This window comes from Equus asinus, unplaced genomic scaffold (genome assembly GCF_041296235.1).
Source record: "Equus asinus isolate D_3611 breed Donkey unplaced genomic scaffold, EquAss-T2T_v2 contig_2, whole genome shotgun sequence".
NCBI lineage: Eukaryota > Metazoa > Chordata > Mammalia > Perissodactyla > Equidae > Equus > Equus asinus.
In genome coordinates, this window is record NW_027224849.1 from 1,485,913 (window position 1) to 1,495,382 (window position 9,470).

A 9,470-nucleotide genomic window follows, 5' to 3' on the forward strand; every position below is an offset into this window, starting at 1 on the left:
TTTTTTCCCTTTGTGTTTCTTATAAAATCTTCATCCTTAACTTCCAGAACCTGTTTACTGTTTGTTTTAAATTTTACTTTATGGTAAATTAATCATTTTTTATATGGCAGAAGACTTTTGTTTTACTTTATTTTTAGTTTGTTTTTCTCAGATATCTCTTAATTCCCCAGATATATTGCCTAACATTCCTGTAAATGTATTTCTGTGACTAAATATTAAATGCAGGCCGCAATTTATGTCCCTTCTACCATATGTCTTCAGTCATATCCTACAAGTTTGAAAAGTATCTCCTTCTTTTTCATACATCTTGATATATTTCTTTTTACATCTTCCTAAACCTATAGCAATTTAGAAGACTTGTTCTCAATTTCTAAGTGCAGAATTCTTTCTTATTTTTTCCTTATAAATATTCAATTTATTTTAACTTATTTAAGGGTTGTAATCAATAGTCACTTAATAAATTGTGTATTTGTATAGCTGAGTTACTCAAAATCTTTACATCTTTCGTTTTTTTTTTTTGCTCTATGAAGAAATTCGCTTTAACACGTACAACTTTAAGACTTGGCATACGTTACAACAGTGCATTAGGGATACAAGCTATAAAACACTTCCCATTCCTTTGGATTTTGCATATGATGGGTTTGCATCAGTCACTGCAGGTAGATTGAGCAAGCTTTGTTTTTGTGTTTGTTTTTTAAACATGCATTCAACTAGATGTGATTCTGAATAGATTAATACTCCGTTTTTATCATTATAGTTAGCTAAAAAATTGCCAGGCAGCCCACAAAACAGGATTTGCTGTAAGAACAACCCAGAGTCAGCTGGAGACTCATGGCGCTGGGACCTGCCGGGCGGGCCGCAGGAGTGCTAGCTAAGTGTCAGAGCATTAGGAAGAAAGTCCGGGCTGGAGGCGCCAGGCCTGCAGCACCAGCTGTGGAACCTCCATTATGTGACCGCACAGCTCCATCCTCAAACATCGCAGGGTGATCACCACTGAGGGGGCACGTAGCTGTAGGTGGGTGTTCCGGGGGCCTGATATGTGGGCACCGTGACTGGGTGAGGGGCGACAGGAGTTGGGGAGTGGGCAGTCAGCAGGGTACCTGCTGACATCGCCATAGTGGTCCCAGCCACCATGCCCATGGTGACCCCGTTGCCTGTAGGTGGAGGGATAGGTGCAGGGTACACCGTCGCCGGCATGCCATTGGGCTGCACCACCGTGGTGTGGTGGATGACGTGAGGAGGTGCTGCCTACAGGGGTTGTGTGCAGTATGTGCCTTGCTGTGCGTATGGGCTCTGCTGGGGGTAGGCACTTCGCACGGGGTACACGGCGGTCTGGTAGGGGTTGGGGGAGGAGGAGTATGGTGGCACTGCCCCACTGGTGGGGGAACAGGACACTTTGTAAGGTGTGCCAGGAGTGTAACCTGTTTGGAAGGTGGGGTTCGTTCCAGTGTACATGTTGGGGGAGTAGGCGGGAGCCGCTGCTGTGTAGCCCGTGGGGAAACCAGCTGGATAACCAATTCCTTTGGCATTTGCATAGGGAACCCCAGAGGAACCAGGGCTATAAATAGGATTCATGATTTCAAGAACATGACATCCACAACCAAGGCTAAGACAGGAGTCCAGATCAGCGCTGTCCAACAGCACTTTCTGCAGCGATGAAGCTCTTCTCCATGTGGGCCGTCCGATAAGCACCCATCAGCTAAAGTAACAATCGCTCCCCGCGCCGCGCGGGCGGCCTGGGCCTCGCTGACCAGCTCGCCGGCCGGGGGAGCGCCGCGAGGCCTGCTCCGATGCGGGGCCCGAGCCGCCAGGGCCAGTCTCCACCGCCGCCGCCGCCGCCGCCGCCGCGGGCCTCTCCCCTGCTCCGCGCCCGGCCCGCCTCTCCGCAGCCCGCGCGACCCGCCCACGCTGCTACATCTTTTGTTTTTATATATTCTTTGATATTTTTGTTTTTCTCCCAACATTGGAGTATGAAAATTATTTTATAAATGAATAAGTTGAAAGACTTATATACAGTCAATGCTCATATTTCTATCTTCATTTAACTGTTTTTTATTTATCACATAACTATATATTTATGAATGCCTTTCTCCATTTAGTCCATTTTATTTATTTTATTTGTTTCAAAGTGAATTTCAGACACTGGTACACTTTAGCCCCTGAACATCTGAGGATAGATATATAATATTAACTAATTAGAGTTGTTTGCTTATTTTTAAATTTTATTTCTATATTTTCAATTAAAAAAATTGGTATGTGAAACTACATATGCTATATTTTTACTTAAATACAGTCAGATACACAAATTTAAATGTACCACTCAATGAATTCTGGCAAATGCATACACCCACGTAGTGTGTTGAATTTATCCTGCAGAAAATTTCTTCCTCCTACGCCCATTCCCGTTAATCCTTGCCCCAAACCCCAGAAGTTTCCACATTGTTCTGACTTTTTACCACCTTGGATTAGTTTGTTTTCTGGGCGTTTATACTAGTGGAGTTCTATGGCATCCAGTTTTGAGTAAGAGTTCTGTCATTCTACATGTTTTTGAGATTCACCCATGTTGTTTGTATAAATACTTGATTTGTTGTTGTTGTTTAATTTAAACTCTTTTCTTTTGAGAGGTAATCTTAGATTCATATGCTATTGTAAGATATAATGCAGAGAGATACTAAGTAACTTTTACCCATCTTTCCTCAAGGATGACATCTTATAAAACTAAAGTACAATAATTATAACCAGCACAGAGACATTGATAAAATTTCTCAATATTTCTCAGATTTTCCTAGTTTTACTTTTCTCGAAAGTATGTGTGTGGGTGTGTGCGTTTAGTTCTATGTAAGTTTATTATGAATGTAGGTTAGAGTGTCCTCCACTGCGGTCAAGATACAGATCAGGTTCATTACCATGAGAGTCCATCAGTTTGCCATTTACTGCCACACCAACACACCCTCCCCTAATTCGTGGAAATCATTAATTTATTCTCAACTCTATAATTCCATCATGAATTACATGAATTTATGTATATTACATAAATATTATATGAGAGGAGTTTTATACACTATATAATTTTTCAGGATTGGCTTTTTTTCACTGAGCATACTTGTCTGGAGATTCATTCAAGTCATTGAATGTAACAATTCCAAAAACTTAGACCATTTTTAATTAATTTGTTTTTATGTTGGAAATGGAAACATCTTGTATATTTTTTAACACTAGAAAAGAGGGGACTGGTGAAAGAGAAAGTTGACAAATATAAAGTTATTACCATGCAAGCTGTAGTTGAAATTATTCTGTTTAATATAATAAATTTATATAATAAATTTAAAAATCTCAAACTACACTTCCACATACTAAACTTTTGAGGTGGAATGAAAATAGTTAATAAGAGAAATTTTATAGGAGCTAATGTCTGCATAAAAAAAAACCTTAAATAAACAACCTAACCTTGAAGTTTCCAAAGAACTAGTAAAAGAATAAATTAAGTCCTAAGTTTGTAGTAGAAATAAATAAAACTGAGACTAAAAACAATAAAAGAGATCAATTAAACTGAGAAATGCTTTTTTTTAAAGGTAAACAAAATTGGCGAAAATTTGGCTGGACTAATCAAGAAAAAAAAAGAGGGGTCAAAAAATACAATCAAAAATGAAAGATTACACATTACAAATGATACCACAGAAATAAAAAAGCACATTACATATTATTATGAACAACTATATGCTAACAATTTAGATGATCTGGAAGAAATGGATGAATTTCTAGAAATGTAAAATCTACCAAGACTGTCATGAGGAAACAGAAATGATATCTACATATACAATGTAATATTATTCAGCCATAAAAAAGAGTGAAATCTTGCCATTTGTGACCATGTTGTTGGACCCTGAGAACATTATGCTAAATACAATAAGTCAGACAGAGAAAGACAAATACTGTAGGATCTCTCTTATATGTGGAATATATCTATACAAACACACACTATTTATACACACTATGAACTATACACCATGTATATACTCTATAATATGTATGCTAGATATGTATGCTATATACTATAGAAAGATCGATCGATAGATAGATACAAGCTCATGGATACAGAGACCAGACTGGTGGTTGCCAGGGGTGGGAGGAAGGAGATGGGAGAAATAGTTAAATTGCTGTTTGTTTTTGTCTCGTTTAAATGAATTGAACAAAAAAGTAGAAATAAAAAGAAGTAGAAAATCCAAACAGACTAATATCAAGGAATAAGATTGAATTAGTAATCAAAAATCCTCCAACAAATGAAAGTCCAGGATCAGATGGCTTCACTTGTGAATCTGACTAAACAATTAAAGAAGAATTAACACCAATCCTTCTTAAACTGTTTCAAAAAACGGAAGAGAAAGGAGCACTTCCGAACTCATTTTATAAGACCAGACTTATCCTGATAGCAAAGCCCAATTAGGACACTAGAAGAAAAGAAAATTACAGGCTAATATTGCTGATAAACATAGATGCAAAAAGTCTCAAAAATTAGCAAACTGAATTCAACAGCATATTAAGAGGATCATATACCATAATCAAGCAGGACATATCCCTGCGATGAAAGGATGTTTCAATATGTGTAAATCAATAAATGAGACATTAACAAAATGAAGAATTAAAATCATACAATCATTCCCACAGCTAACATCATACTCAACAGAAAAAGCTGAACACTTTCTCTCTGAGATTAAGAACAAGACAAGGGTGCCACTCTTGCCACTTCTAATTAACATAGTACTAAAATCCTAGCCAAAGAAATTAGGAAAGAAAAATAAATAAAAGGCATCTGAATAAGAAAGGATGAAGTAAAATTTTCTCTGTTTGTAGTTGACATGATCTTACATATAGTAAACCCTAAAGACTCCACAAAAAACTGTTAAAACCAATAAATGAATTCAATAAACTTGCAGGATATAAAATTAATATGCAAAAATAAGTTACATTTCTATACACTAACAATACACTACCTGAAAAAGAAATTAAGATCTCATTTACAATAGCATCAAAAAGAATAAAATATTTAGGAATAAATTTACTAAAGGAGGTGAAAATCTGTACACTGAAAACTATGAAATATTGGTAAAAGAAACTGAAGAAGACTCAAATAAGCTGAAAGGTATCTTGTGCTCAAGCATGGAAAGAATCGATGCTGTTATAATGTTCGTTATACCCTAAATGATCTACAGATTCCAAGCAATGCTTATCAACATCCAATGGCATTTTTCCAAGAAATAGAAAAAAATCTTAAAACTTGCATGGAACCCATAAGACCCCAAATAGCTACAGCAATCTTGATCAAGAACAAAGCTGATTTCAAGCTGTGTTACAAAGATATAGTAATCAAAACCATATGGTAATGGTATAAAAAAGACATAGGCCACTAAAAACGAAAAAAGAGAACAGAAATAAACCTGACTAACATTTTTACAAAGGCACTAAGAAGGGGCTGGCTCCATGGCCGAGTCATTAAGCTTTGCCAGCTCAGGGTTCTGCCAGTTCGGATCCTGGTTGTAGACCTAGCACCACTCCTCAGGCCATGCTGAGGTGGCGGCCCACACAGCACAACCAGGGGACCTACAACTAGAGTACACAACTATGTACTGGGGGCTTTGGGGAGAAGAAAAAAGAAGATTGGCCACAGATGTTAGCTCAGGTGCCAATCTTTGAAAAAAAAAGGCACTAAGAATACACAGTGGCGAAGGGATTGTCACTTCAATAAATGATGTTGAGAAAACACAATATCTGCATGTAAAAGAATGAAATTAGACTCCATATTATACCATGTACAAAAATCAACTCAAAATGGATTAAAGACTTACAAGTAAGACTTGAAGCTAACAACTTTTAGATGAAAACAGAGAAAAACTCCTTGACATTGTTCTTGGCCATGACCTTGTGGTTTTGACACAAAAAGTATAGGCAAAAACAGAAAAATATAAACAAATGGAACTACATCAAAGTGAAAAGTTTCTGCATGGCAAAAGAAACAATCAACAAATAAAAAGGTACTCTATTGAATGGGAGAAAATATTTGTGAATCATACATACCGTAAGAGATTACTATCCAAAATATATAAGAAGCTCATACAACTCAAAAGTTAAGTAAATAAATAAATAACCTGATTAAAAAACACTCAAAAGACATAAATAGACATTTTTCCAAGGAAGATACACAAAAGGCCAACAGACATGTGAAAAGATGCTCAATTTCACCAATCATAGGGAAAATGAAAGTCCAAACCACAATTAGACATCACCTCAAATCTGTTAAGATGGCTACTATCAAAAAGTCCAAATACATCATATGGGTGAAGATCTAGAGAAAGGTGACCACTTGAACACTGTTGCTGGGAATGTAATTGATCAGCCGTTATGGGAAACACTATGAAATTTCCTTAAAAAATTAAAAATGCAACTACTAGGGGCCAGCCCAGTGGTGCCACAGTTAAGTTCACATGTTCTGCTTCAGCGGCTTGCGGTTTGCCAGATAGGATCCCAGTTGTGGACCTATACATTGCTTGTCAAGCCGTGCTGTGGCAGGTGTCCCACATATAAAGTAGAGGAAGATGGGTATGGATGTTAGCTCAGGGCCAGTCTTCCTCAGCAAAAAGAGGAAGATCGGCAGTAGTTAGCTCAGGGGTAATCTTCCTCAAAAGAAAAAAATCATTAAAACTCAAAAAAGTAGCACAAATCTCCCTGGTAATGGTAAATGGATAGCCATAGTTAAATCTGCAATATGGTAATAGTGGTGTATAACTCACAACTCTAGTTTACAAGGTAAAAAAGTCAACATGGCAAAAATAACCAAAAATTCAATAATCTGTCATTAGTTACACAATACTAAAAAAATTTCAATTGTAGCAGCAAAAATCTAAAATTTGAGGAGGAGAAGAAACCAAAATATAAAGAATGTAAAATATATTGATGTTAAATTGTTAACAGTTCAAAACAGGATGTTATAAGTTTAAGGTATTTTATGTAAGCCTCATGGTAATCACAAAGAAAAATCTCATAGTAATTCTTCAAAAGAACATGATAAAAAGTCAAAGCATACAGTTACCAAAAACCTGAAAACACAAAAAAAGGACAGCAGGAAAAGGAAGAGAAACAAGGAACAATGGATATATAAAACAGCCAGAAAACAATTAATAAAATAGCAATAGTAAGTCCTACCTATATATAATTACTTAAAATTTAATATAAATTAAACTCTTCAATCAAAAGATAAAGAAAGGGTGAATGGATAAAAACAAGACCCAGTGATATGCTGCCTACAAAACACTCATCATAATTTTAAGGACACACATAGGCTGAGAGTGAAGGGATGAGAAAAGACATTTCAGCAAAAGTTAAACAAAAAAAGAAGTGGTAGCTATACTTATCACAGACAAAATAGACTTTAAACTAAACATGATCAAAAGAGATAAGATTATTACATAATGATAAAGGGATCAACACGTCAAGAAGATAGAACAATTGTAAATATTTATGCACCCAAGATCTGAGTAGCTAAATATATAAAACAAAAACTAACAGACCTAAAAAGAGAAAGAAACAGCAATACAATAATTATTGGGGACTCTAATACCACATTCTCAACAACAGATGGATCATTCAGACAGAATCAATAAGAAAACAGTAAATTTGAGCAACAGTATAGATCAAATGGACCTAACAAACATATAATGAACATTCTGTCCAGCAACAGCAGAATACACATTTTCTCAAGCTCACGTGAAATATTTTTCAACATATCATATGTTAGGCCACAAAATAAGTCATAGTAAATTTAGGAAGATTGCAATCATCCAACTATCTTCTCTGACCACAATGGCAAGAAACCAGCAATCAAAACAAGAGGAAAACTGGAAAATCCAAAATCCCATGGAAGTTAGATAACATTATCCTGAAGAACCAATGGATCAAAAAAGAAATCAAAGAGGAAATAAGAAAGTTTCTTGAGACAAATGAAAATGGAAACACAACATACCAGAATTTATGGGAAGCAGCAAAAAGAGTTCTAAGAGGGAACTTCAAAGCAATGAGCCCCTACATTAAGAAGCAAGAAAGATCCCAAATAAATGACCTAATTCTACATCTTTAGGAACAAGAAAAAGAACAAATTGAGCCCAAAGTTAGCAGAAAAAAAAAGAAAATCATAAAGATTAGAGCAGAAATAAATTAAAGAGGACAGAAAAACAATACAAAAGATTAACCAAACTGAGTTGATTCTTTAAAAAGATAAACAAGCTCTTAGCTAGATTAACCAAGGAGAAAAGAGAAAGAACCCAAATCAAGAAAATTATACATTAGAAAGGAGTTAGCCTAGATTCACCAAGAAAAAAAAGGCTCAGATAACGAAAATCAGAATTAAAAGAGAAGACGTTACAACTGATACCACAGACATTCAAAGGATCAAAACAGGCTACTATGAATATCTATATGTCAACAAACTGGACAACCTAGAAGAAATTAAAAAAAAAATTCTTAGAAACAACTTACCAAGAACAAATCAGGAAGAATTAAAAAATATGAATAAACCAATTACTAGTGAGGACATTGAACCAGTAATTAAAAATCTCCCAGCAAAGAAAAGCCCAGGATCAGATAGTTTCACTGGTGAATGGTACCAAACTTTAAAAAAGTCCTTCTCAAATTCTTCCCCAAAACTGAAGAGAAGTAAACACTCTCAAACTCATTTTACAAGGTCAACATTAACCTGATACCAAAACCAGAAATAGATATTACTAGAAAAGAAAATTACAAGCCAATATCCCTGATGAATATCGATGCACGAATTATCAATAAAATACTAGTAAACTGAATCCAGCAGCGCATTAAAAAGATCATTCACCGTGTTAAAGTTGGGTTTACCCCTGGGATGCAAGAGCGTTTCAACATATGCAAATCAATCAATGTGGTGCATCACATTAATAGAATGAAAGAAAAGAATCCTGTAATCATCTCAATAGACACAGAAAAAGCATTTGACAAAATTTAGCATCCATTCATAATAAAAACTCAACAATTTAAACATGGAACATATCTGAACATATTAAAGGCCATATATGACAAGTCCACAGCTAACATCATACTCAATAGCAAAAGGGTGAAAGATTTTTCTCTAAGATTAGAAACAGGACCAGAGTGCTCACTCTCACCACTCCTATTCAACAGAGTACTGGAAATCCTAGCTAGAGCAATCAGGCAAGAAGAAGACACAAAAATTATCAGAATTGGAAAGAACGAAATAAAATTGTTCCTAGTAGCATATGACATGATCTTATATAGAGAATATTTTAAAGATCCAACCAAAAATCTGTTAAATCTAATCAATACATTGAGTAAAGTTATAGGATACAAAGTTAATATACAAAAATCAGTAGCATTTCTTACACAAACAGTAAAATTTCTGAAAAAGAAACAAAGACATTGATCCAATTCAC

General features: G+C 35.6%; 1 pseudogene; it reads right to left on the reverse strand.

Annotated features, from left to right (window-relative positions):
- Positions 1-957: 957 nt before the first annotated feature.
- Positions 958-1,575, reverse strand: LOC139043314 (myelin-associated neurite-outgrowth inhibitor-like; annotated as a pseudogene).
- Positions 1,576-9,470: the final 7,895 nt, after the last annotated feature.